Source organism: Dreissena polymorpha, chromosome 6 (genome assembly GCF_020536995.1).
Source record: "Dreissena polymorpha isolate Duluth1 chromosome 6, UMN_Dpol_1.0, whole genome shotgun sequence".
Taxonomy (NCBI): domain Eukaryota; kingdom Metazoa; phylum Mollusca; class Bivalvia; order Myida; family Dreissenidae; genus Dreissena; species Dreissena polymorpha.
In genome coordinates, this window is record NC_068360.1 from 63,231,024 (window position 1) to 63,255,597 (window position 24,574).

The window sequence follows — 24,574 nt, forward strand, 5'->3', positions numbered from 1 at the left end:
GCCGGCGTGGTGAATTAACCATTTGCAGCAAATAGCGAGAAAGACTATTGAAAGCTTACTCTAATTGTTCTACTTACATTAGTTGGCACCGCACCGTCATATGGGCACATGCGCACACAAAACCTTTTTTGTTTTCTCAGATTACACGGAATTAGCACCCGGGCCAGACTGACACTTTTCCGGAGCCTGCCCTAGACGGACTCGAGCCGAGGAAATCATAGTCCAGGTGTGACAAAGACTTAAGCTCATGTCTGACGATGACTTTTTTTTAGTCAGGAGCCAAGTGTGTTGTTTTTTTTTTCCATGCAAGCGAGCCCTTTTGTTGGGTCAAATGACATCAGCATTGCGCTTCTCTCACAGATTTTACCTAAATGTCAAAAAAATATAAAAAGTTTGTTCGAATCCAGTTCAAAACCTGCTTTGATGCACAAATATTGCCATTGATGATTTTGTTTCACTTATTAAGCCATATGTAGATAAGCTTTGCCTATTAGAATCGAAAGACATGCCTTGTTGGAGTCTAAGTGCTGCATGTATATGTAACCGAGTTTGGCTTTTCTACCTTAATTCTTGACGCGAAACGCGTTACGCATGGCGCTTTCACGGCAACTTTTATGAATTAATCTGTGTGTCATTGTACCGGAACTTTGGATCTTTCTCAAACAGATTATACCTGTGGGAAAAGTGCCTTTAATTTAAATTTGAAGGGTTGGGTTCCTCTAAAGGTCACATAAACCCCAACCGGAACTCCTGTTTTTAGGGTTACATGCAGTCAGTTTGATACTTAGCACACATGTTGAGTGCATGCTGCCTAGGATTTGTAAAATACATTGCAAATGGTTGGTTTTGGTATCAACTTGAAGGTATATTTGTAAGCAATAAGAAAATAAGCCATTTTTGTGGCTCTACTTTTTGTGTTGATGGTTCCCGGCTTCGAAAGTAGGTATACTATTTGAGCCCAAATGTTGGTCTGCACAGCTGTCCAAACCCTTTTGCCTATTCTAAGGTAATATTTTGAGTTTGCGCGTATAGAAATTAATACATGCATTTTTTTTCAAAAGATTATGCATTATCTTTCCAATGATGTTGATGATATAGTGGGTATGCGCTTGATCATGGTAAAATTTATATCGAACTTCAACTATTTTATATGTAATATAGAAGGAAATTATTGCGCATGCGTAACCTTTAAGCACATCCGACCAAGTTAGTCGTCTGCCAGAATTTTGACATTTGACCATAAAAACTCTCTGTATTGCAAAACATAACTGCCAGATGTCATTTTGACCCAAATAAGGGCTGTTTGCAATTGGGCTGTTGCACTTGGGTCATAAGGGGGTAAATGCTGGAAAATCACACCGAAACCTGTTCCGAGACATATTCTAAGACTACTTAAACACCCGGTATTGTTTTCAGTGCCATTTTGACATTAATTTGCATCAATCTCAATAATGAACCTAATGCATGTCTTTATTTCATCTGTATTTATTATTATTGTTTACTTTTTGAGCCTTTTTCTGTTAAAAATGCCCGCCAATTTTGGACCTACACTTCTATCCGCCTTCGCCTTCAACCCATTCAGGCAGATCTACTCAGAATACACTACTTTGCCTTATTTTACCTGTTTGGATATCTCGCTGAGTTCAAGTAAAATCAAGTATTCAGCTGAAAACACAAATTGATAATAATATTATGCTTTCTTTCCTGGAAGAATGTTGTTGCGATAGACCCTGCATGAAAAACACCAGGGAATCTGTATTTATGACCTTAATATTATGCGTAACCTAAGTGTGCATTTGTAGGCGGTGTCGAAATGGGTCTATAGCTCTGCCTGAACTGTCGTCCAATTGGTTTACAAGTCCGGCTGAAGTGACAGGCCATCAAAAACTGTACAGTGTGACTGATTCGGAGACGCCCTCAACACTCGCCCAGTCGTGTCGAGAGGATCGGTGTCTTTGCAGGTTAGTACGCCGTTATTTTCAATTAAATCTATTGTAAATGATTTCTTTGATATCCTGGCACACTTTTTGTCACCAAATAGGAAATTTGTGTGTTTACATTGACTGCAGCTCTGAAACCAAACTTTGTGGCGATAACTTTGCCGGTGTGCCCGACAATGTGATGCCGGCGTGGTGATTAACCATTTGCAGCAAATAAAGCGAGAAAGACATTGAAAGCTTACTCTAATTGTATCTAACTTACATTAGTTGGCACCGTAATGGGCAAATGCGCACAAAAAACCTTTTTTGTTTTCTCAGATTACACGGAATTGAGCACCCCGGGCCAGACTGACACTTTCCGGAGCCTGCCCTAGACGGAACTCGAGCCGAGGAATCATAGGTCCAGGTGTGACAAAAGACTTAAAGCTCATGTCTGACGATGACTTTTTTTAGTCAGGAAGCCAAGTGTGTTGTTTTTCCATGCAAGCGAGCCCTTTTGTTGGGTCAAATGACATCAGCATTGCTGCTTCTACATGGATTTTACCTAAAATGTGCAAAAAAAATATAAAAAGTTTGTTCGAATCCAGTTCAAAACCTGCTTTGATGCACAAATATTGCCATTGATGATTTTTTTCACTTATTAAGCCATATGTAAGATAAGCTTTGCCTATTAGAATCGAAAGACATGCCTTGTATGGAGTCTAAGTGCTGCATGTATGATGTAACCGAGTTTGGCTTTTCTACCTTAATTCTTGACGCGAAACGCTGTTACGCATGGCGCTTTCAACGGCAACTTTTATGAATTAATCTGTGTGTCATTGTACCGGAACTTTGTGATCTTTCTCAAAACAGATTATACCTGTGGGAAAAGTGCCTTTAATTTAAATTTGAAGGGGTTGGGTTCTCTTAAAGGTCACATAACCCCAAACCGGAACTCCTGTTTTTAGGGTTACATGCAGTCAGTTTGATACTTAGCACACATTGTTGAGTGCATGCTGCCTAGGATTTGTAAAATACATTGCAAATGGTTGGTTTTGGTATCAACTTGAAGGTATATTTGTAAGCAATAAGAAATAGCCATTTTTGTGCTCTACTTTTTGTGTTGATGGTTCCCGGCTTCGAAAGTAGGTCATACTATTTGAGCCCAAAATGGTTGTCTGCACAGCTGTCAAAACCGGTTTGCCTATTCTAAGGTAAATATTTTGAGTTTGCGCGTATAGAATTTAATGACATGCATTTTTTTTCAAAAGATTATGCATTAATCTTTCCAATGATGTATGATGATATAGTGGGTATGCGCTTGATCATGGTAAAAATTGATATCGAACTTCAACTATTTTATATGTAATATAGAAGGAAATTAATTGCGCATGCGTAACCTTTAAGCACATCCGACCAAGTTAGTCGTCTGCCAGAATTTTGACATTTGACCATTAAAAACTCTCTGTATTGCAAAACATAACTGCCAGATGTCATTTTGACCCAAATAAGGGCTGTTTGCAATTGGGCTGTTGCACTTGGGGTCATAAGGGGGGTAATGCTGGAAAATCACACCGAAACCTGTTCCGGAGACATATTCTAAGACTACTTAAACACCCGGTATTGTTTTTTCAGTGCCATTTTGACATTAATTTGCATCAATCTCAATAATGAACCTAATGCATGTCTTTATTTCATCTGTATTTATTATTATTGTTTACTTTTTGAGCCTTTTTCTGTTAAAAATGCCCGCCAATTTGGACCTACACTTCTATCCGCCTTCGCCTTCAACCCATTCAGGCAGATCTACTCAGAATAACACTACTTTGCCTTATTTTACCTGTTTGGATATCTCGCTGAGTTCAAGTAAAATCAAGTATTCAGCTGAAAACACAAAAATGATAATAATATTATGCTTTCTTTCCTGGAAGAATGTTGTTGCGATAGACCCTGCATGAAAAACACCAGGGAATCTGTATTTAAGTGACCTTAATATTATGCGTAAACCTAAGTGTGCATTTGTAGGCGGTGTCGAAATGGGTCTATAGCTCTGCCTGAACTGTCGTCCAATTGGTTTACAAGTCCGGCTGAAGTGACAGGCCATCAAAAACTGTACAGTGTGACTGATTCGGAGACGGCCCTCAACACTCGCCCAGTCGTGTCGAGAGGATCGGTGTCTTTGCAGGTTAGTACGCCGTTATTTTCAATTAAATCTATTGTAAAATGATTTCTTTGATATCCTGGCACACTTTTGTCACCAAAATTAGGAAATTTGTGTGTTTTACATTGACTGCAGCTCTGAAAACCAAACTTTGTGGCGATAACTTTGCCGGTGTGCCCGACAATGTGATGCCGGCGTGGTGAATTAACCATTTGCAGCAAATAAAGCGAGAAAGACTATTGAAAGCTTACTCTAATTGTATCTAACTTACATTAGTTGGCACCGTAATGGGCAAATGCGCACAAAAAACCTTTTTTGTTTTCTCAGATTACACGGAATTGAGCACCCGGGCCAGACTGACACTTTCCGGAGCCTGCCCTAGACGGAACTCGAGCCGAGGAATCATAGGTCCAGGTGTGACAAAAGACTTAAAGCTCATGTCTGACGATGACTTTTTTTAGTCAGGAAGCCAAGTGTGTTGTTTTTCCATGCAAGCGAGCCCTTTTGTTGGGTCAAATGACATCAGCATTGCTGCTTCTACATGGATTTTACCTAAAATGTGCAAAAAAAATATAAAAAGTTTGTTCGAATCCAGTTCAAAACCTGCTTTGATGCACAAATATTGCCATTGATGATTTTTTTTCACTTATTAAGCCATATGTAAGATAAGCTTTGCCTATTAGAATCGAAAGACATGCCTTGTATGGAGTCTAAGTGCTGCATGTATGATGTAACCGAGTTTGGCTTTTCTACCTTAATTCTTGACGCGAAACGCTGTTACGCATGGCGCTTTCAACGGCAACTTTTATGAATTAATCTGTGTGTCATTGTACCGGAACTTTGTGATCTTTCTCAAAACAGATTATACCTGTGGGAAAAGTGCCTTTAATTTAAATTTGAAGGGGTTGGGTTCTCTTAAAGGTCACATAACCCCAAACCGGAACTCCTGTTTTTAGGGTTACATGCAGTCAGTTTGATACTTAGCACACATTGTTGAGTGCATGCTGCCTAGGATTTGTAAAATACATTGCAAATGGTTGGTTTTGGTATCAACTTGAAGGTATATTTGTAAGCAATAAGAAAATAAGCCATTTTTGTGCTCTACTTTTGTGTTGATGGTTCCCGGCTTCGAAAGTAGGTCATACTATTTGAGCCCAAAATGGTTGTCTGCACAGCTGTCAAAACCGGTTTGCCTATTCTAAGGTAAATATTTTGAGTTTGCGCGTATAGAATTTAATGACATGCATTTTTTTTCAAAAGATTATGCATTAATCTTTCCAATGATGTATGATGATATAGTGGGTATGCGCTTGATCATGGTAAAAATTGATATCGAACTTCAACTATTTTATATGTAATATAGAAGGAAATTAATTGCGCATGCGTAACCTTTAAGCACATCCGACCAAGTTAGTCGTCTGCCAGAATTTTGACATTTGACCATTAAAAACTCTCTGTATTGCAAAACATAACTGCCAGATGTCATTTTGACCCAAATAAGGGCTGTTTGCAATTGGGCTGTTGCACTTGGGGTCATAAGGGGGGTAAATGCTGGAAAATCACACCGAAACCTGTTCCGGAGACATATTCTAAGACTACTTAAACACCCGGTATTGTTTTTCAGTGCCATTTTGACATTAATTTGCATCAATCTCAATAATGAACCTAATGCATGTCTTTATTTCATCTGTATTTATTATTATTGTTTACTTTTGAGCCTTTTTCTGTTAAAAATGCCCGCCAATTTGGACCTACACTTCTATCCGCCTTCGCCTTCAACCCATTCAGGCAGATCTACTCAGAATAACACTACTTTGCCTTATTTTACCTGTTTGGATATCTCGCTGAGTTCAAGTAAAATCAAGTATTCAGCTGAAAACACAAAAATGATAATAATATTATGCTTTCTTTCCTGGAAGAATGTTGTTGCGATAGACCCTGCATGAAAAACACCAGGGAATCTGTATTTAAGTGACCTTAATATTATGCGTAAACCTAAGTGTGCATTTGTAGGCGGTGTCGAAATGGGTCTATAGCTCTGCCTGAACTGTCGTCCAATTGGTTTACAAGTCCGGCTGAAGTGACAGGCCATCAAAAACTGTACAGTGTGACTGATTCGGAGACGGCCCTCAACACTCGCCCAGTCGTGTCGAGAGGATCGGTGTCTTTGCAGGTTAGTACGCCGTTATTTTCAATTAAATCTATTGTAAAATGATTTCTTTGATATCCTGGCACACTTTTGTCACCAAAATTAGGAAATTTGTGTGTTTTACATTGACTGCAGCTCTGAAACCAAACTTTGTGGCGATAACTTTGCCGGTGTGCCCGACAATGTGATGCCGGCGTGGTGAATTAACCATTTGCAGCAAATAAAGCGAGAAAGACTATTGAAAGCTTACTCTAATTGTATCTAACTTACATTAGTTGGCACCGTAATGGGCAAATGCGCACAAAAAAACCTTTTTTGTTTTCTCAGATTACACGGAATTGAGCACCCGGGCCAGACTGACACTTTCCGGAGCCTGCCCTAGACGGAACTCGAGCCGAGGAATCATAGGTCCAGGTGTGACAAAAGACTTAAAGCTCATGTCTGACGATGACTTTTTTTAGTCAGGAAGCCAAGTGTGTTGTTTTTCCATGCAAGCGAGCCCTTTTGTTGGGTCAAATGACATCAGCATTGCTGCTTCTACATGGATTTTACCTAAAATGTGCAAAAAAAAATATAAAAAGTTTGTTCGAATCCAGTTCAAAACCTGCTTTGATGCACAAATATTGCCATTGATGATTTTTTTCACTTATTAAGCCATATGTAAGATAAGCTTTGCCTATTAGAATCGAAAGACATGCCTTGTATGGAGTCTAAGTGCTGCATGTATGATGTAACCGAGTTTGGCTTTTCTACCTTAATTCTTGACGCGAAACGCTGTTACGCATGGCGCTTTCAACGGCAACTTTTATGAATTAATCTGTGTGTCATTGTACCGGAACTTTGTGATCTTTCTCAAAACAGATTATACCTGTGGGAAAAGTGCCTTTAATTTAAATTTGAAGGGGTTGGGTTCTCTTAAAGGTCACATAACCCCAAACCGGAACTCCTGTTTTTAGGGTTACATGCAGTCAGTTTGATACTTAGCACACATTGTTGAGTGCATGCTGCCTAGGATTTGTAAAATACATTGCAAATGGTTGGTTTTGGTATCAACTTGAAGGTATATTTGTAAGCAATAAGAAAATAAGCCATTTTTGTGCTCTACTTTTTGTGTTGATGGTTCCCGGCTTCGAAAGTAGGTCATACTATTTGAGCCCAAAATGGTTGTCTGCACAGCTGTCAAAACCGGTTTGCCTATTCTAAGGTAAATATTTTGAGTTTGCGCGTATAGAATTTAATGACATGCATTTTTTTCAAAAGATTATGCATTAATCTTTCCAATGATGTATGATGATATAGTGGGTATGCGCTTGATCATGGTAAAAATTGATATCGAACTTCAACTATTTTATATGTAATATAGAAGGAAATTAATTGCGCATGCGTAACCTTTAAGCACATCCGACCAAGTTAGTCGTCTGCCAGAATTTTGACATTTGACCATTAAAAACTCTCTGTATTGCAAAACATAACTGCCAGATGTCATTTTGACCCAAATAAGGGCTGTTTGCAATTGGGCTGTTGCACTTGGGGTCATAAGGGGGGTAAATGCTGGAAAATCACACCGAAACCTGTTCCGGAGACATATTCTAAGACTACTTAAACACCCGGTATTGTTTTTCAGTGCCATTTTGACATTAATTTGCATCAATCTCAATAATGAACCTAATGCATGTCTTTATTTCATCTGTATTTATTATTATTGTTTACTTTTTGAGCCTTTTTCTGTTAAAAATGCCCGCCAATTTTGGACCTACACTTCTATCCGCCTTCGCCTTCAACCCATTCAGGCAGATCTACTCAGAATAACACTACTTTGCCTTATTTTACCTGTTTGGATATCTCGCTGAGTTCAAGTAAAATCAAGTATTCAGCTGAAAACACAAAAATGATAATAATATTATGCTTTCTTTCCTGGAAGAATGTTGTTGCGATAGACCCTGCATGAAAAACACCAGGGAATCTGTATTTAAGTGACCTTAATATTATGCGTAAACCTAAGTGTGCATTTGTAGGCGGTGTCGAAATGGGTCTATAGCTCTGCCTGAACTGTCGTCCAATTGGTTTACAAGTCCGGCTGAAGTGACAGGCCATCAAAAACTGTACAGTGTGACTGATTCGGAGACGGCCCTCAACACTCGCCCAGTCGTGTCGAGAGGATCGGTGTCTTTGCAGGTTAGTACGCCGTTATTTTCAATTAAATCTATTGTAAAATGATTTCTTTGATATCCTGGCACACTTTTGTCACCAAAATTAGGAAATTTGTGTGTTTTACATTGACTGCAGCTCTGAAACCAAACTTTGTGGCGATAACTTTGCCGGTGTGCCCGACAATGTGATGCCGGCGTGGTGAATTAACCATTTGCAGCAAATAAAGCGAGAAAGACTATTGAAAGCTTACTCTAATTGTATCTAACTTACATTAGTTGGCACCGTAATGGGCAAATGCGCACAAAAAACCTTTTTTGTTTTCTCAGATTACACGGAATTGAGCACCCGGGCCAGACTGACACTTTCCGGAGCCTGCCCTAGACGGAACTCGAGCCGAGGAATCATAGGTCCAGGTGTGACAAAAGACTTAAAGCTCATGTCTGACGATGACTTTTTTTAGTCAGGAAGCCAAGTGTGTTGTTTTTCCATGCAAGCGAGCCCTTTTGTTGGGTCAAATGACATCAGCATTGCTGCTTCTACATGGATTTTACCTAAAATGTGCAAAAAAAATATAAAAAGTTTGTTCGAATCCAGTTCAAAACCTGCTTTGATGCACAAATATTGCCATTGATGATTTTTTTCACTTATTAAGCCATATGTAAGATAAGCTTTGCCTATTAGAATCGAAAGACATGCCTTGTATGGAGTCTAAGTGCTGCATGTATGATGTAACCGAGTTTGGCTTTTCTACCTTAATTCTTGACGCGAAACGCTGTTACGCATGGCGCTTTCAACGGCAACTTTTATGAATTAATCTGTGTGTCATTGTACCGGAACTTTGTGATCTTTCTCAAAACAGATTATACCTGTGGGAAAAGTGCCTTTAATTTAAATTTGAAGGGGTTGGGTTCTCTTAAAGGTCACATAACCCCAAACCGGAACTCCTGTTTTTAGGGTTACATGCAGTCAGTTTGATACTTAGCACACATTGTTGAGTGCATGCTGCCTAGGATTTGTAAAATACATTGCAAATGGTTGGTTTTGGTATCAACTTGAAGGTATATTTGTAAGCAATAAGAAAATAAGCCATTTTTGTGCTCTACTTTTTGTGTTGATGGTTCCCGGCTTCGAAAGTAGGTCATACTATTTGAGCCCAAAATGGTTGTCTGCACAGCTGTCAAAACCGGTTTGCCTATTCTAAGGTAAATATTTTGAGTTTGCGCGTATAGAATTTAATGACATGCATTTTTTTTCAAAAGATTATGCATTAATCTTTCCAATGATGTATGATGATATAGTGGGTATGCGCTTGATCATGGTAAAAATTGATATCGAACTTCAACTATTTTATATGTAATATAGAAGGAAATTAATTGCGCATGCGTAACCTTTAAGCACATCCGACCAAGTTAGTCGTCTGCCAGAATTTTGACATTTGACCATTAAAAACTCTCTGTATTGCAAAACATAACTGCCAGATGTCATTTTGACCCAAATAAGGGCTGTTTGCAATTGGGCTGTTGCACTTGGGGTCATAAGGGGGGTAAATGCTGGAAAATCACACCGAAACCTGTTCCGGAGACATATTCTAAGACTACTTAAACACCCGGTATTGTTTTTCAGTGCCATTTTGACATTAATTTGCATCAATCTCAATAATGAACCTAATGCATGTCTTTATTTCATCTGTATTTATTATTATTGTTTACTTTTTGAGCCTTTTTCTGTTAAAAATGCCCGCCAATTTTGGACCTACACTTCTATCCGCCTTCGCCTTCAACCCATTCAGGCAGATCTACTCAGAATAACACTACTTTGCCTTATTTTACCTGTTTGGATATCTCGCTGAGTTCAAGTAAAATCAAGTATTCAGCTGAAAACACAAAAATGATAATAATATTATGCTTTCTTTCCTGGAAGAATGTTGTTGCGATAGACCCTGCATGAAAAACACCAGGGAATCTGTATTTAAGTGACCTTAATATTATGCGTAAACCTAAGTGTGCATTTGTAGGCGGTGTCGAAATGGGTCTATAGCTCTGCCTGAACTGTCGTCCAATTGGTTTACAAGTCCGGCTGAAGTGACAGGCCATCAAAAACTGTACAGTGTGACTGATTCGGAGACGGCCCTCAACACTCGCCCAGTCGTGTCGAGAGGATCGGTGTCTTTGCAGGTTAGTACGCCGTTATTTTCAATTAAATCTATTGTAAAATGATTTCTTTGATATCCTGGCACACTTTTGTCACCAAAATTAGGAAATTTGTGTGTTTTACATTGACTGCAGCTCTGAAACCAAACTTTGTGGCGATAACTTTGCCGGTGTGCCCGACAATGTGATGCCGGCGTGGTGAATTAACCATTTGCAGCAAATAAAGCGAGAAAGACTATTGAAAGCTTACTCTAATTGTATCTAACTTACATTAGTTGGCACCGTAATGGGCAAATGCGCACAAAAAACCTTTTTTGTTTTCTCAGATTACACGGAATTGAGCACCCGGGCCAGACTGACACTTTCCGGAGCCTGCCCTAGACGGAACTCGAGCCGAGGAATCATAGGTCCAGGTGTGACAAAAGACTTAAAGCTCATGTCTGACGATGACTTTTTTTAGTCAGGAAGCCAAGTGTGTTGTTTTTCCATGCAAGCGAGCCCTTTTGTTGGGTCAAATGACATCAGCATTGCTGCTTCTACATGGATTTTACCTAAAATGTGCAAAAAAAATATAAAAAGTTTGTTCGAATCCAGTTCAAAACCTGCTTTGATGCACAAATATTGCCATTGATGATTTTTTTCACTTATTAAGCCATATGTAAGATAAGCTTTGCCTATTAGAATCGAAAGACATGCCTTGTATGGAGTCTAAGTGCTGCATGTATGATGTAACCGAGTTTGGCTTTTCTACCTTAATTCTTGACGCGAAACGCTGTTACGCATGGCGCTTTCAACGGCAACTTTTATGAATTAATCTGTGTGTCATTGTACCGGAACTTTGTGATCTTTCTCAAAACAGATTATACCTGTGGGAAAAGTGCCTTTAATTTAAATTTGAAGGGGTTGGGTTCTCTTAAAGGTCACATAACCCCAAACCGGAACTCCTGTTTTTAGGGTTACATGCAGTCAGTTTGATACTTAGCACACATTGTTGAGTGCATGCTGCCTAGGATTTGTAAAATACATTGCAAATGGTTGGTTTTGGTATCAACTTGAAGGTATATTTGTAAGCAATAAGAAAATAAGCCATTTTTGTGCTCTACTTTTTGTGTTGATGGTTCCCGGCTTCGAAAGTAGGTCATACTATTTGAGCCCAAAATGGTTGTCTGCACAGCTGTCAAAACCGGTTTGCCTATTCTAAGGTAAATATTTTGAGTTTGCGCGTATAGAATTTAATGACATGCATTTTTTTTCAAAAGATTATGCATTAATCTTTCCAATGATGTATGATGATATAGTGGGTATGCGCTTGATCATGGTAAAAATTGATATCGAACTTCAACTATTTTATATGTAATATAGAAGGAAATTAATTGCGCATGCGTAACCTTTAAGCACATCCGACCAAGTTAGTCGTCTGCCAGAATTTTGACATTTGACCATTAAAAACTCTCTGTATTGCAAAACATAACTGCCAGATGTCATTTTGACCCAAATAAGGGCTGTTTGCAATTGGGCTGTTGCACTTGGGGTCATAAGGGGGGTAAATGCTGGAAAATCACACCGAAACCTGTTCCGGAGACATATTCTAAGACTACTTAAACACCCGGTATTGTTTTTCAGTGCCATTTTGACATTAATTTGCATCAATCTCAATAATGAACCTAATGCATGTCTTTATTTCATCTGTATTTATTATTATTGTTTACTTTTTGAGCCTTTTTCTGTTAAAAATGCCCGCCAATTTTGGACCTACACTTCTATCCGCCTTCGCCTTCAACCCATTCAGGCAGATCTACTCAGAATAACACTACTTTGCCTTATTTTACCTGTTTGGATATCTCGCTGAGTTCAAGTAAAATCAAGTATTCAGCTGAAAACACAAAAATGATAATAATATTATGCTTTCTTTCCTGGAAGAATGTTGTTGCGATAGACCCTGCATGAAAAACACCAGGGAATCTGTATTTAAGTGACCTTAATATTATGCGTAAACCTAAGTGTGCATTTGTAGGCGGTGTCGAAATGGGTCTATAGCTCTGCCTGAACTGTCGTCCAATTGGTTTACAAGTCCGGCTGAAGTGACAGGCCATCAAAAACTGTACAGTGTGACTGATTCGGAGACGGCCCTCAACACTCGCCCAGTCGTGTCGAGAGGATCGGTGTCTTTGCAGGTTAGTACGCCGTTATTTTCAATTAAATCTATTGTAAAATGATTTCTTTGATATCCTGGCACACTTTTGTCACCAAAATTAGGAAATTTGTGTGTTTTACATTGACTGCAGCTCTGAAACCAAACTTTGTGGCGATAACTTTGCCGGTGTGCCCGACAATGTGATGCCGGCGTGGTGAATTAACCATTTGCAGCAAATAAAGCGAGAAAGACTATTGAAAGCTTACTCTAATTGTATCTAACTTACATTAGTTGGCACCGTAATGGGCAAATGCGCACAAAAAACCTTTTTTGTTTTCTCAGATTACACGGAATTGAGCACCCGGGCCAGACTGACACTTTCCGGAGCCTGCCCTAGACGGAACTCGAGCCGAGGAATCATAGGTCCAGGTGTGACAAAAGACTTAAAGCTCATGTCTGACGATGACTTTTTTTAGTCAGGAAGCCAAGTGTGTTGTTTTTCCATGCAAGCGAGCCCTTTTGTTGGGTCAAATGACATCAGCATTGCTGCTTCTACATGGATTTTACCTAAAATGTGCAAAAAAAATATAAAAAGTTTGTTCGAATCCAGTTCAAAACCTGCTTTGATGCACAAATATTGCCATTGATGATTTTTTTCACTTATTAAGCCATATGTAAGATAAGCTTTGCCTATTAGAATCGAAAGACATGCCTTGTATGGAGTCTAAGTGCTGCATGTATGATGTAACCGAGTTTGGCTTTTCTACCTTAATTCTTGACGCGAAACGCTGTTACGCATGGCGCTTTCAACGGCAACTTTTATGAATTAATCTGTGTGTCATTGTACCGGAACTTTGTGATCTTTCTCAAAACAGATTATACCTGTGGGAAAAGTGCCTTTAATTTAAATTTGAAGGGGTTGGGTTCTCTTAAAGGTCACATAACCCCAAACCGGAACTCCTGTTTTTAGGGTTACATGCAGTCAGTTTGATACTTAGCACACATTGTTGAGTGCATGCTGCCTAGGATTTGTAAAATACATTGCAAATGGTTGGTTTTGGTATCAACTTGAAGGTATATTTGTAAGCAATAAGAAAATAAGCCATTTTTGTGCTCTACTTTTTGTGTTGATGGTTCCCGGCTTCGAAAGTAGGTCATACTATTTGAGCCCAAAATGGTTGTCTGCACAGCTGTCAAAACCGGTTTGCCTATTCTAAGGTAAATATTTTGAGTTTGCGCGTATAGAATTTAATGACATGCATTTTTTTTCAAAAGATTATGCATTAATCTTTCCAATGATGTATGATGATATAGTGGGTATGCGCTTGATCATGGTAAAAATTGATATCGAACTTCAACTATTTTATATGTAATATAGAAGGAAATTAATTGCGCATGCGTAACCTTTAAGCACATCCGACCAAGTTAGTCGTCTGCCAGAATTTTGACATTTGACCATTAAAAACTCTCTGTATTGCAAAACATAACTGCCAGATGTCATTTTGACCCAAATAAGGGCTGTTTGCAATTGGGCTGTTGCACTTGGGGTCATAAGGGGGGTAAATGCTGGAAAATCACACCGAAACCTGTTCCGGAGACATATTCTAAGACTACTTAAACACCCGGTATTGTTTTTCAGTGCCATTTTGACATTAATTTGCATCAATCTCAATAATGAACCTAATGCATGTCTTTATTTCATCTGTATTTATTATTATTGTTTACTTTTTGAGCCTTTTTCTGTTAAAAATGCCCGCCAATTTTGGACCTACACTTCTATCCGCCTTCGCCTTCAACCCATTCAGGCAGATCTACTCAGAATAACACTACTTTGCCTTATTTTACCTGTTTGGATATCTCGCTGAGTTCAAGTAAAATCAAGTATTCAGCTGAAAACACAAAAATGATAATAATATTATGCTTTCTTTCCTGGAAGAATGTTGTTGCGATAGACCCTGCATGAAAAACACCAGGGAATCTGTATTTAAGTGACCTTAATATTATGCGTAAACCTAAGTGTGCATTTGTAGGCGGTGTCGAAATGGGTCTATAGCTCTGCCTGAACTGTCGTCCAATTGGTTTACAAGTCCGGCTGAAGTGACAGGCCATCAAAAACTGTACAGTGTGACTGATTCGGAGACGGCCCTCAACACTCGCCCAGTCGTGTCGAGAGGATCGGTGTCTTTGCAGGTTAGTACGCCGTTATTTTCAATTAAATCTATTGTAAAATGATTTCTTTGATATCCTGGCACACTTTTGTCACCAAAATTAGGAAATTTGTGTGTTTTACATTGACTGCAGCTCTGAAACCAAACTTTGTGGCGATAACTTTGCCGGTGTGCCCGACAATGTGATGCCGGCGTGGTGAATTAACCATTTGCAGCAAATAAAGCGAGAAAGACTATTGAAAGCTTACTCTAATTGTATCTAACTTACATTAGTTGGCACCGTAATGGGCAAATGCGCACAAAAAACCTTTTTTGTTTTCTCAGATTACACGGAATTGAGCACCCGGGCCAGACTGACACTTTCCGGAGCCTGCCCTAGACGGAACTCGAGCCGAGGAATCATAGGTCCAGGTGTGACAAAAGACTTAAAGCTCATGTCTGACGATGACTTTTTTTAGTCAGGAAGCCAAGTGTGTTGTTTTTCCATGCAAGCGAGCCCTTTTGTTGGGTCAAATGACATCAGCATTGCTGCTTCTACATGGATTTTACCTAAAATGTGCAAAAAAAATATAAAAAGTTTGTTCGAATCCAGTTCAAAACCTGCTTTGATGCACAAATATTGCCATTGATGATTTTTTTCACTTATTAAGCCATATGTAAGATAAGCTTTGCCTATTAGAATCGAAAGACATGCCTTGTATGGAGTCTAAGTGCTGCATGTATGATGTAACCGAGTTTGGCTTTTCTACCTTAATTCTTGACGCGAAACGCTGTTACGCATGGCGCTTTCAACGGCAACTTTTATGAATTAATCTGTGTGTCATTGTACCGGAACTTTGTGATCTTTCTCAAAACAGATTATACCTGTGGGAAAAGTGCCTTTAATTTAAATTTGAAGGGGTTGGGTTCTCTTAAAGGTCACATAACCCCAAACCGGAACTCCTGTTTTTAGGGTTACATGCAGTCAGTTTGATACTTAGCACACATTGTTGAGTGCATGCTGCCTAGGATTTGTAAAATACATTGCAAATGGTTGGTTTTGGTATCAACTTGAAGGTATATTTGTAAGCAATAAGAAAATAAGCCATTTTTGTGCTCTACTTTTTGTGTTGATGGTTCCCGGCTTCGAAAGTAGGTCATACTATTTGAGCCCAAAATGGTTGTCTGCACAGCTGTCAAAACCGGTTTGCCTATTCTAAGGTAAATATTTTGAGTTTGCGCGTATAGAATTTAATGACATGCATTTTTTTTCAAAAGATTATGCATTAATCTTTCCAATGATGTATGATGATATAGTGGGTATGCGCTTGATCATGGTAAAAATTGATATCGAACTTCAACTATTTTATATGTAATATAGAAGGAAATTAATTGCGCATGCGTAACCTTTAAGCACATCCGACCAAGTTAGTCGTCTGCCAGAATTTTGACATTTGACCATTAAAAACTCTCTGTATTGCAAAACATAACTGCCAGATGTCATTTTGACCCAAATAAGGGCTGTTTGCAATTGGGCTGTTGCACTTGGGGTCATAAGGGGGGTTAATGCTGGAAAATCACACCGAAACCTGTTCCGGAGACATATTCTAAGACTACTTAAACACCCGGTATTGTTTTTCAGTGCCATTTTGACATTAATTTGCATCAATCTCAATAATGAACCTAATGCATGTCTTTATTTCATCTGTATTTATTATTATTGTTTACTTTTTGAGCCTTTTTCTGTTAAAAATGCCCGCCAATTTTGGACCTACACTTCTATCCGCCTTCGCCTTCAACCCATTCAGGCAGATCTACTCAGAATAACACTACTTTGCCTTATTTTACCTGTTTGGATATCTCGCTGAGTTCAAGTAAAATCAAGTATTCAGCTGAAAACACAAAAATGATAATAATATTATGCTTTCTTTCCTGGAAGAATGTTGTTGCGATAGACCCTGCATGAAAAACACCAGGGAATCTGTATTTAAGTGACCTTAATATTATGCGTAAACCTAAGTGTGCATTTGTAGGCGGTGTCGAAATGGGTCTATAGCTCTGCCTGAACTGTCGTCCAATTGGTTTACAAGTCCGGCTGAAGTGACAGGCCATCAAAAACTGTACAGTGTGACTGATTCGGAGACGGCCCTCAACACTCGCCCAGTCGTGTCGAGAGGATCGGTGTCTTTGCAGGTTAGTACGCCGTTATTTTCAATTAAATCTATTGTAAAATGATTTCTTTGATATCCTGGCACACTTTTGTCACCAAAATTAGGAAATTTGTGTGTTTTACATTGACTGCAGCTCTGAAACCAAACTTTGTGGCGATAACTTTGCCGGTGTGCCCGACAATGTGATGCCGGCGTGGTGAATTAACCATTTGCAGCAAATAAAGCGAGAAAGACTATTGAAAGCTTACTCTAATTGTATCTAACTTACATTAGTTGGCACCGTAATGGGCAAATGCGCACAAAAAACCTTTTTTGTTTTCTCAGATTACACGGAATTGAGCACCCGGGCCAGACTGACACTTTCCGGAGCCTGCCCTAGACGGAACTCGAGCCGAGGAATCATAGGTCCAGGTGTGACAAAAGACTTAAAGCTCATGTCTGACGATGACTTTTTTTAGTCAGGAAGCCAAGTGTGTTGTTTTTCCATGCAAGCGAGCCCTTTTGTTGGGTCAAATGACATCAGCATTGCTGCTTCTACATGGATTTTACCTAAAATGTGCAAAAAAAAAATAAAAAGTTTGTTCGAATCCAGTTCAAAACCTGCTTTGATGCACAAATATTGCCATTGATGATTTTTTTCACTTATTAAGCCATATGTAAGATAAGCTTTGCCTATTAGAATCGAAAGACATGCCTTGTATGGAGTCTAAGTGCTGCATGTATGGTGTAACCGAGTTTGGCTTTTCTACCTTAATTATTGACGCGAAACGCTGTTACGCATGGCGCTTTCAACGGCAACTTTTATGAATTAATCTGTGTGTCATTGTACCGGAACTTTGTGATCTTTCTCAAAACAGATTATACCTGTGGGAAAAGTGCCTTTAATTTAAATTTGAAGGGGTTGGGTTCTCTCGAACTACTTTCAAAAGTACAACAACAACAATAACAGTAGAAGACAATTTTAATTGCGAAAAGTTGAAAAATTGAGTACATGTGTCACGGTTGTTCAGTGAAATAGTGTTATTTTCAACTGTGTATGAAGCATGTGAACTGGTAGTGGAATAACCGAATTGTTGGTGGAAATGGAATTTAGAAATATATCAAATAATTCATCATCGTGTAGAATAATCATCAGCATCATTTCTGTGGAAAATTGCACTATTCAAAAAACAAGTGTTTCATAGATATGGTGCTTTTGACATAGTTCACTAACCATCAAGACTGAAATGATTCATGCACACAGGTAAAGTAAATAATTGAATTTGTGCAGAATGTTTATTTTTTACAAATTATTATTTAATTTGATAAATTTATTTTAGATTGATTGCACTGAAACTCAAAGTCTAAAGCATAGTAAGACACTTAAGCCAGTTTTCTGAGAAGAAACAATACTTGTTCAGAGTATAGCAGGCTCATGCGGCCTCTGGTTTATTTATTTGGCCTCGGCCTTTAACCTGGGTCGCTTTGATTTCAGGTGTTTAGCCCCCATATCAACAAGGCTCTCGACCCTATATGTAGTTATTCATATTGTTTAAAGATTTTGAGAACCCTCACTCAGTGCCAGTGGGGAGAAAACAGGGACCTTCTTATAGCTAGATGAATGCATCAAATATGCCAGCAACACTTTATAATCAATAACTTTATAATTGATGATTCTGTTCTTTTAACTACATTACTAATTTACCAAAACAATGTGAAACACATTTTTATGCCCCCAAAGGAGAGCATATAGTGATCGCACTGTCCGTCTGTCTATCCGTCACACTTTGCATTTAGGTTTCGAAAAAATGCTCATAACTTCTATGTCGCTTCAGATGTAACATTCATATTTGGTATGCATGTGTATATGGACAAGGCCTTCCCATACACACACAAATTTTGACCCCTTTGACCTTGAACTTAGGGTCGGCTTTAAGGTTTTGAAAAATGCTCATAACTTCTATTAAAGCGTTTATCGGGGGCGTATGTCATCCTACGGAAACAGCTCTTGTTTTTGCTACTGTCCTCTGCACAAACCATGATATATCTGCATATATGCATCCAACCAAATCAGTTAAACTATTTGTCATTTAATTACAGTAAACTTATTGCATGTTAACTTTTCAACAATATATATATACATGTATATATAATTATATATAACAGATCTTGAAAAAAACTCACATCAAACTTCAAATTGTTTTAGTAAATTATAGGCTTTAATTGGTATTGTGACATTGACACCACTCATGCATGCGACTATACAATTATTATATTTATGAGAAATTCCAATACATCAACATATCGTCTCAGATTTAAGGCAGATAATTTAGTGCTTTTTTGCTGCCATTTTTACTATTACACATTTTTTCATTTTATGTTATGATGCATTGATCTTGTTTCTAAATTAACCAAGCAATCATGTTAAACTTTTGAAGAAAGATGTTGTCTGATAAATATAGAAAATATAATCACTACAAAGTGAACAAAATTCAGTTGAATACTGTGACCAACAAAGATTTGCCAAAGAGCAATTCAGATCATGATTTAAATTAAATACAAGTAATATGAAAGTCTGCCTATTGGATCCCAGTTAAGACTTATTTGTCAAATCTGCGCATTAATTATCCCTTAGCCATGTAGAATTGGGGACTTAATACCATCAAGTCATGTAAAAAGGAGCAGGGTATAGCACGCTGCTATTGATCTCTTGAGCTTTCACATGAATTTTACAGGTAATTTTCATACAACAAATGATATTATATAGTGTAATCATGATAAAGCATTATGAGCACAAATTATATCTCTTACTAGTGGTGCAAAAATAATTTAAGTGTCACATTTCAAAAGAAAATTTATATAAAAAGGTATTATTAATTGTTAAAACGTTATAAAAGGTTATTTCAATTCACTAAAGCATTTAATTACAAGAACAAGTGCATTTTATGTCCATTCAAATACATGTAACAGTATTGGCATTGTATTTATCTGCATTTGATGTGCATTTAATACACTTAAAAATGCAGACAAGACACACTTCTAACAGAAACAAATGTATTTTTTTCTGCATTTTTCCAGCATTAATACTCTTCAAGTGTATTTTTTATCACCCCAAATACACTTTACCAGGAAAAAGGTATGTTAAAATGCATTTTTAGTTTGTTTTAAGTATATTTTCAAATGCATTAAGACACTCTTTTCTTTTGCAAAAAATGTTGAACAAAAACTTGAAAATATTTAATACACTAAAGTGTAGTAATAATTAAAGTTTTGTATGAGCACCAAAAACAGTGTCAAATTCATACCAGTGCCTATTTAGTAGCAGTAGGCCTTATATGGTCTACTTGTGGCAGAAGTAATGCATTTTGTATAATACAACATACATAAATTAAAAAATATAGCTGCCCATACAGTTCAATACAATGTTCAATTAACTACACTATGCAAAGTTGAAATACGACATCAAGCTTGGAATAATCTTTTCAATAATGAATAATATGCTGTTTTAATTTATAAGTGAAATAGACACTTGCATATAAAAACTGATTTTAAATCAAAACTAAATGTTTAATTTGATTTTTAGCTCCACTGGCCAAAGGTCCTGTGTCCATCGTGCATCCATGCATAAACTTTTCCTTTAAACATCTTCTCCTAAACTACTGGTCCAATTCTGATGAAATTTCTTAGGAATGTTCCTGGGGTGAACCTCTTTTAAATTTGTTCAAATTATGCCCCTGGGGTCAAATTTGACTCTGCCCTGGGGGTCACAAAATTGAAAATTTGCTTAAATAAGGCCTATTTTGTGAAAACTTTCAAAATCTCCCGTCCATAACCATTGGGCCTAGGGCTATCAAATTTGGTATGTAAAGACATCTAATAGTCCTCTACCAAATTTGTTCAAATTATACCCCTGGGGTCAAATTTGACCCTGCCCCGGGGTCACAAAATTGAACATATGCTTATATAGGGTATATTTTGTGAAAACTTTACAAATCTTCTCGTCAATAACCATTGGGCCTAGGGCTACCAAATTTGGTATGTAGTGGCATCTTATAGTCCTCTACCAAGTTTGTTCAAATTATGCCCCTGGGGTCAAGTTTGACCCTGCCCCGAGGGTCACAAAATTGAACATATGCTTATATAAGGCCTATTTTGTGAAAACTTCAAAAAAATTCTTGTCCATAACAATCCGGCCTAGGGCTATCAAATTTGGTATATAGTGACATCTAATAGTCCTCTACCAAATTTGTTCAAATTTAATCCCTAGGGTCAAATATGACCCAGCCCCGGGGGTCACAAAATTGAACATATGCTTCTATAATGCCTATTTTGTAAAAAAAATCTTGTCCATAATCATTAGGCCTAGGGCTACACAATTTGGTATGTAGTGACATTGTATAGTCCTCTACTTAGTTTGTTCAAATTATGCCCCAGGGGTCAAATTTGACCCTGCCCTGGGGGCCACAAAATCAATTATATGCTTATATAGTGCCTATTTTGTGAACATTTTAAAACTCTTATTGTCCTTAACCATAAGGCATAGGGCTACCAAATTTGGTATGTAGTGACATGTTATAGTTCTCTACCAAGTTTGTTCAAATTATGCCTCTTGGGTCAAATTTGACCCTGCCAGGGGTCACAAAACTGAACATACGCTTATATGGGGCCTATTTCCTGAAAACTTTAAAAATCTTGTTGTCCATAACCATTGGGCCTAGGGCTACCAAATTTGGTATGTAGTGACATCTAATAAACCTCTACCAAATTTGTTCAAATAATGCCTCTGGGGTCAACTTTGACCCTGCCCCGGGGGGGTCACAAAATTGAATAAACGCTTTTAAAGCGCCTATTTTGTGAAATCTTTAAAAATCTTCTTGTCGAAAACCATTTGGACTATGGCTAGCCTACCAAATTTGGTACGCAGTAACATCTTATAGTCCTCTACCAAGTTTGTTCAAATTATGCCCTTTGGGTCAAATTTGATCCTGACCCGCATGTCACAAAATTGAACATTATATAAGCTTATATCTTGCTTATTTTGTGAAAACTTTAAAAATATTCTTGTCCTTAACTCTAGGACCTAGGGCTACCACATTTTGTATGTAGTGAGATATAGTAGTCCTCTACAAAGTTTTCTCAAATTATGCCCCTGGGGTTAAATTTGACCCAGCCCAGAAGGTCACAAAAGTGTACATGTGCTTAAATAGGGCCTATATTTAAGTATTTGCACATGCAGAGAAATTTGTTTCAGCCTTTTTTTCAGCAGTGGAGTGATACAGGGCCATCATGGCCCTCTTGTTTAAATACTCAAAAAATGAAACCGTGTTCATGCTTGCATGAACACAGTTTATAAATGCTGTCAGAATTATAAAATATGCAATTACTATAAATACAAATGCCAGGGAAAAGTGCTTTTTGTACTAAAAAATTCGAATGAATATTACAATAATACATTCTGAATACTTTAGTATGTAATTAACAGTTTTGTCTGAGAAAATCACTAAATTTTATATATTTATTCAAATTCACATAAATCATATTTCAAAAACACATCATTACTTCAAATCCTTTCACACAATACTGAAAAAAATGCACAGTTTCTGATTGTTATTGATTATTTATTAATTTATACATGTACCATTTTTTAATCTTGATGCATCCTCAATTGTATAATGCACATCTTAATCTGTTTTAACAATTATAATATAAAGATTAAGGCTGACTCAGTAAAATAATAATCCATGATTTCTGCAATACTTGCAGACAAAATAGGAATACTGCTGTGATATTATCTATCTATCTAATGGGATATTAATTTGGCTTCAATAGAAAAAAATCAAAGCATACACATGTATTAAATGTGTATGTATATATTAGTTAAACTTAAATTGATTGACCATCGATAAAAAGATATTATAATATATGTATGTATATATATATCCTTGTAAAACTAAAAATTAAATATGTATGTTTCTATTACATCATTTAGGACTTTTATTTTCAGACAAAGTAGAGTGAAGCTTAAAACAGTATCCAATTGTAACAGTCAATTTTGGGAAAATCAACCTTATAATTATTTTCTGTGTTGGCCAATGTCATAATTGGTATAAAATGTATATTGAACTGGAAGTTTTCTTTATTTTAAATGATAACATTTGCTTGGTCAGCCATAATTGTCACAATCAAGTGGTCTTTTTACACTGTAGTTTTCTCACTGACTATGGGTTTGTTCTGAGAATGAGCCACAAAAGTATCGTTGGGGAGATGAGTTGTCAATTTTATGTTTATCAGTCTTTCATAATCCAGTATACCTGTAAAAAGGGAATTTGTAACTAATAATCACACAATATACACAATTAAAATTGTATGCATTTAGATTTATTTAGTACTGCACATTAATCATTTTCCAAAAATATGTAGCAACATTACATTATATAATGCTGCAATACTAAAGTAATTTACTAATTAAAGGTCGCTGATGTGTAATGGATGTGGTGTCCACCTAATGATCTGGAGGTCACTGGTTTGATCCCCAGTGTGGGAGCATTCTTAAGAAATCTCCAAGAGATACCCAAGTACTGGTTCTAGGCCCAGGAAACGAACTCAAGAGCATTTAACATACATGTACGTAGTTAGTACTTTAAATTTAATCGAACTAAAAATGGGTTAAAACTAACAACTGAAACCCTTATTAATACATTTTATTTTGAATCAAGCAAATGTGCAAATTCATTAAAAATAATGAGTAAAATTTAAAAATTCTACTTTAAAGTAATCATGATAATTTAGATCATTTTCAGAATATTTAATGATGATAATGATACAATTATATATTCCCTAAATGATAAAAATAAAACATGTAATGTTAATTTATGAAAAAAACGTTTTAATTTTATCAATATCATGGTACAGTAATTACAACTAGATACAGGCAATTAGATCAGAAACGTGCATTAATTATATTAATGAACAACCCAGACATTTGTAGTGATTTATGGTCACTATTTGATTAACGTTCTATACATGACCTGTCATAAAAGGTATTTTTTAGCCAGTACTACAATCGGCAATGATAGTCTGTATTGCATACATATTCCAACGTCTATTAGCGATTCGCTTCCTCAAACTGAACAAATATTTAATGTTTACATCGCGAAACGTAATGCATCCAGTTTCACTTTCGGTTTGGTTGGTTTTGTAAACACCGTAATTTCATCTTAAAAATTGGATGATAGGGTGATTAAATAATAATGGAAAAGTAAATCACTTGGATAATAGGTCAAAATGCAATACAAATGAATGTTAATAGTGCTCTTAATATCAAAGTTTCGGTAAAAAGTTTGGCGCTAGTTCAACGCGCATGTATACAGCCTCATAACAATAGACTGACAACCTTTTGGGTAGTAAAGTAGTAATACAAGGCAATATGGCGACCGTTAGCCACGAGGCCTATCTTACGGAGGAATCCGAGATAGCCGATGTATCACGACTGGAGATAAGTATTGATGCAAAGCATCAAAGGACGTCGGGAATTTCAGTGTAAAAGGCACTCAATCAAGTTACACGGAACGATTTTTTTCTACTGTAAATATTAATATATTGGCCGATTATTT

The 24,574-nt window shown here is 37.2% G+C and overlaps 1 protein-coding gene across 50 annotated transcripts in view; it reads left to right on the forward strand.

Annotated features, from left to right (window-relative positions):
- The first annotated feature begins 1,912 nt into the window (after window positions 1-1,912).
- LOC127834379 (uncharacterized) overlaps window positions 1,913-24,574 on the forward strand; it is a 44,227-nt gene continuing 21,565 nt past the window's right edge. For 2 of the 50 annotated variants that reach the window (XR_008027882.1, XM_052360175.1), the window contains exons 1-15: window positions 2,276-2,346; window positions 3,945-4,104; window positions 4,408-4,494; window positions 6,094-6,253; window positions 6,557-6,643; window positions 8,245-8,404; window positions 8,707-8,793; window positions 10,395-10,554; window positions 10,857-10,943; window positions 12,545-12,704; window positions 13,007-13,093; window positions 14,695-14,854; window positions 15,157-15,243; window positions 16,845-17,004; window positions 17,307-17,393. The gene's annotated coding sequence lies outside the window, so the exon portion shown is untranslated. Of the gene's footprint in view, window positions 1,962-2,275; window positions 2,347-3,944; window positions 4,105-4,407; window positions 4,495-6,093; window positions 6,254-6,556; window positions 6,644-8,244; window positions 8,405-8,706; window positions 8,794-10,394; window positions 10,555-10,856; window positions 10,944-12,544; window positions 12,705-13,006; window positions 13,094-14,694; window positions 14,855-15,156; window positions 15,244-16,844; window positions 17,005-17,306; window positions 17,394-24,574 lie in introns of those variants that run through there. The other 48 variants (XR_008027883.1, XM_052360190.1, XR_008027884.1 and 45 more) reach the window with 45 other exon arrangements.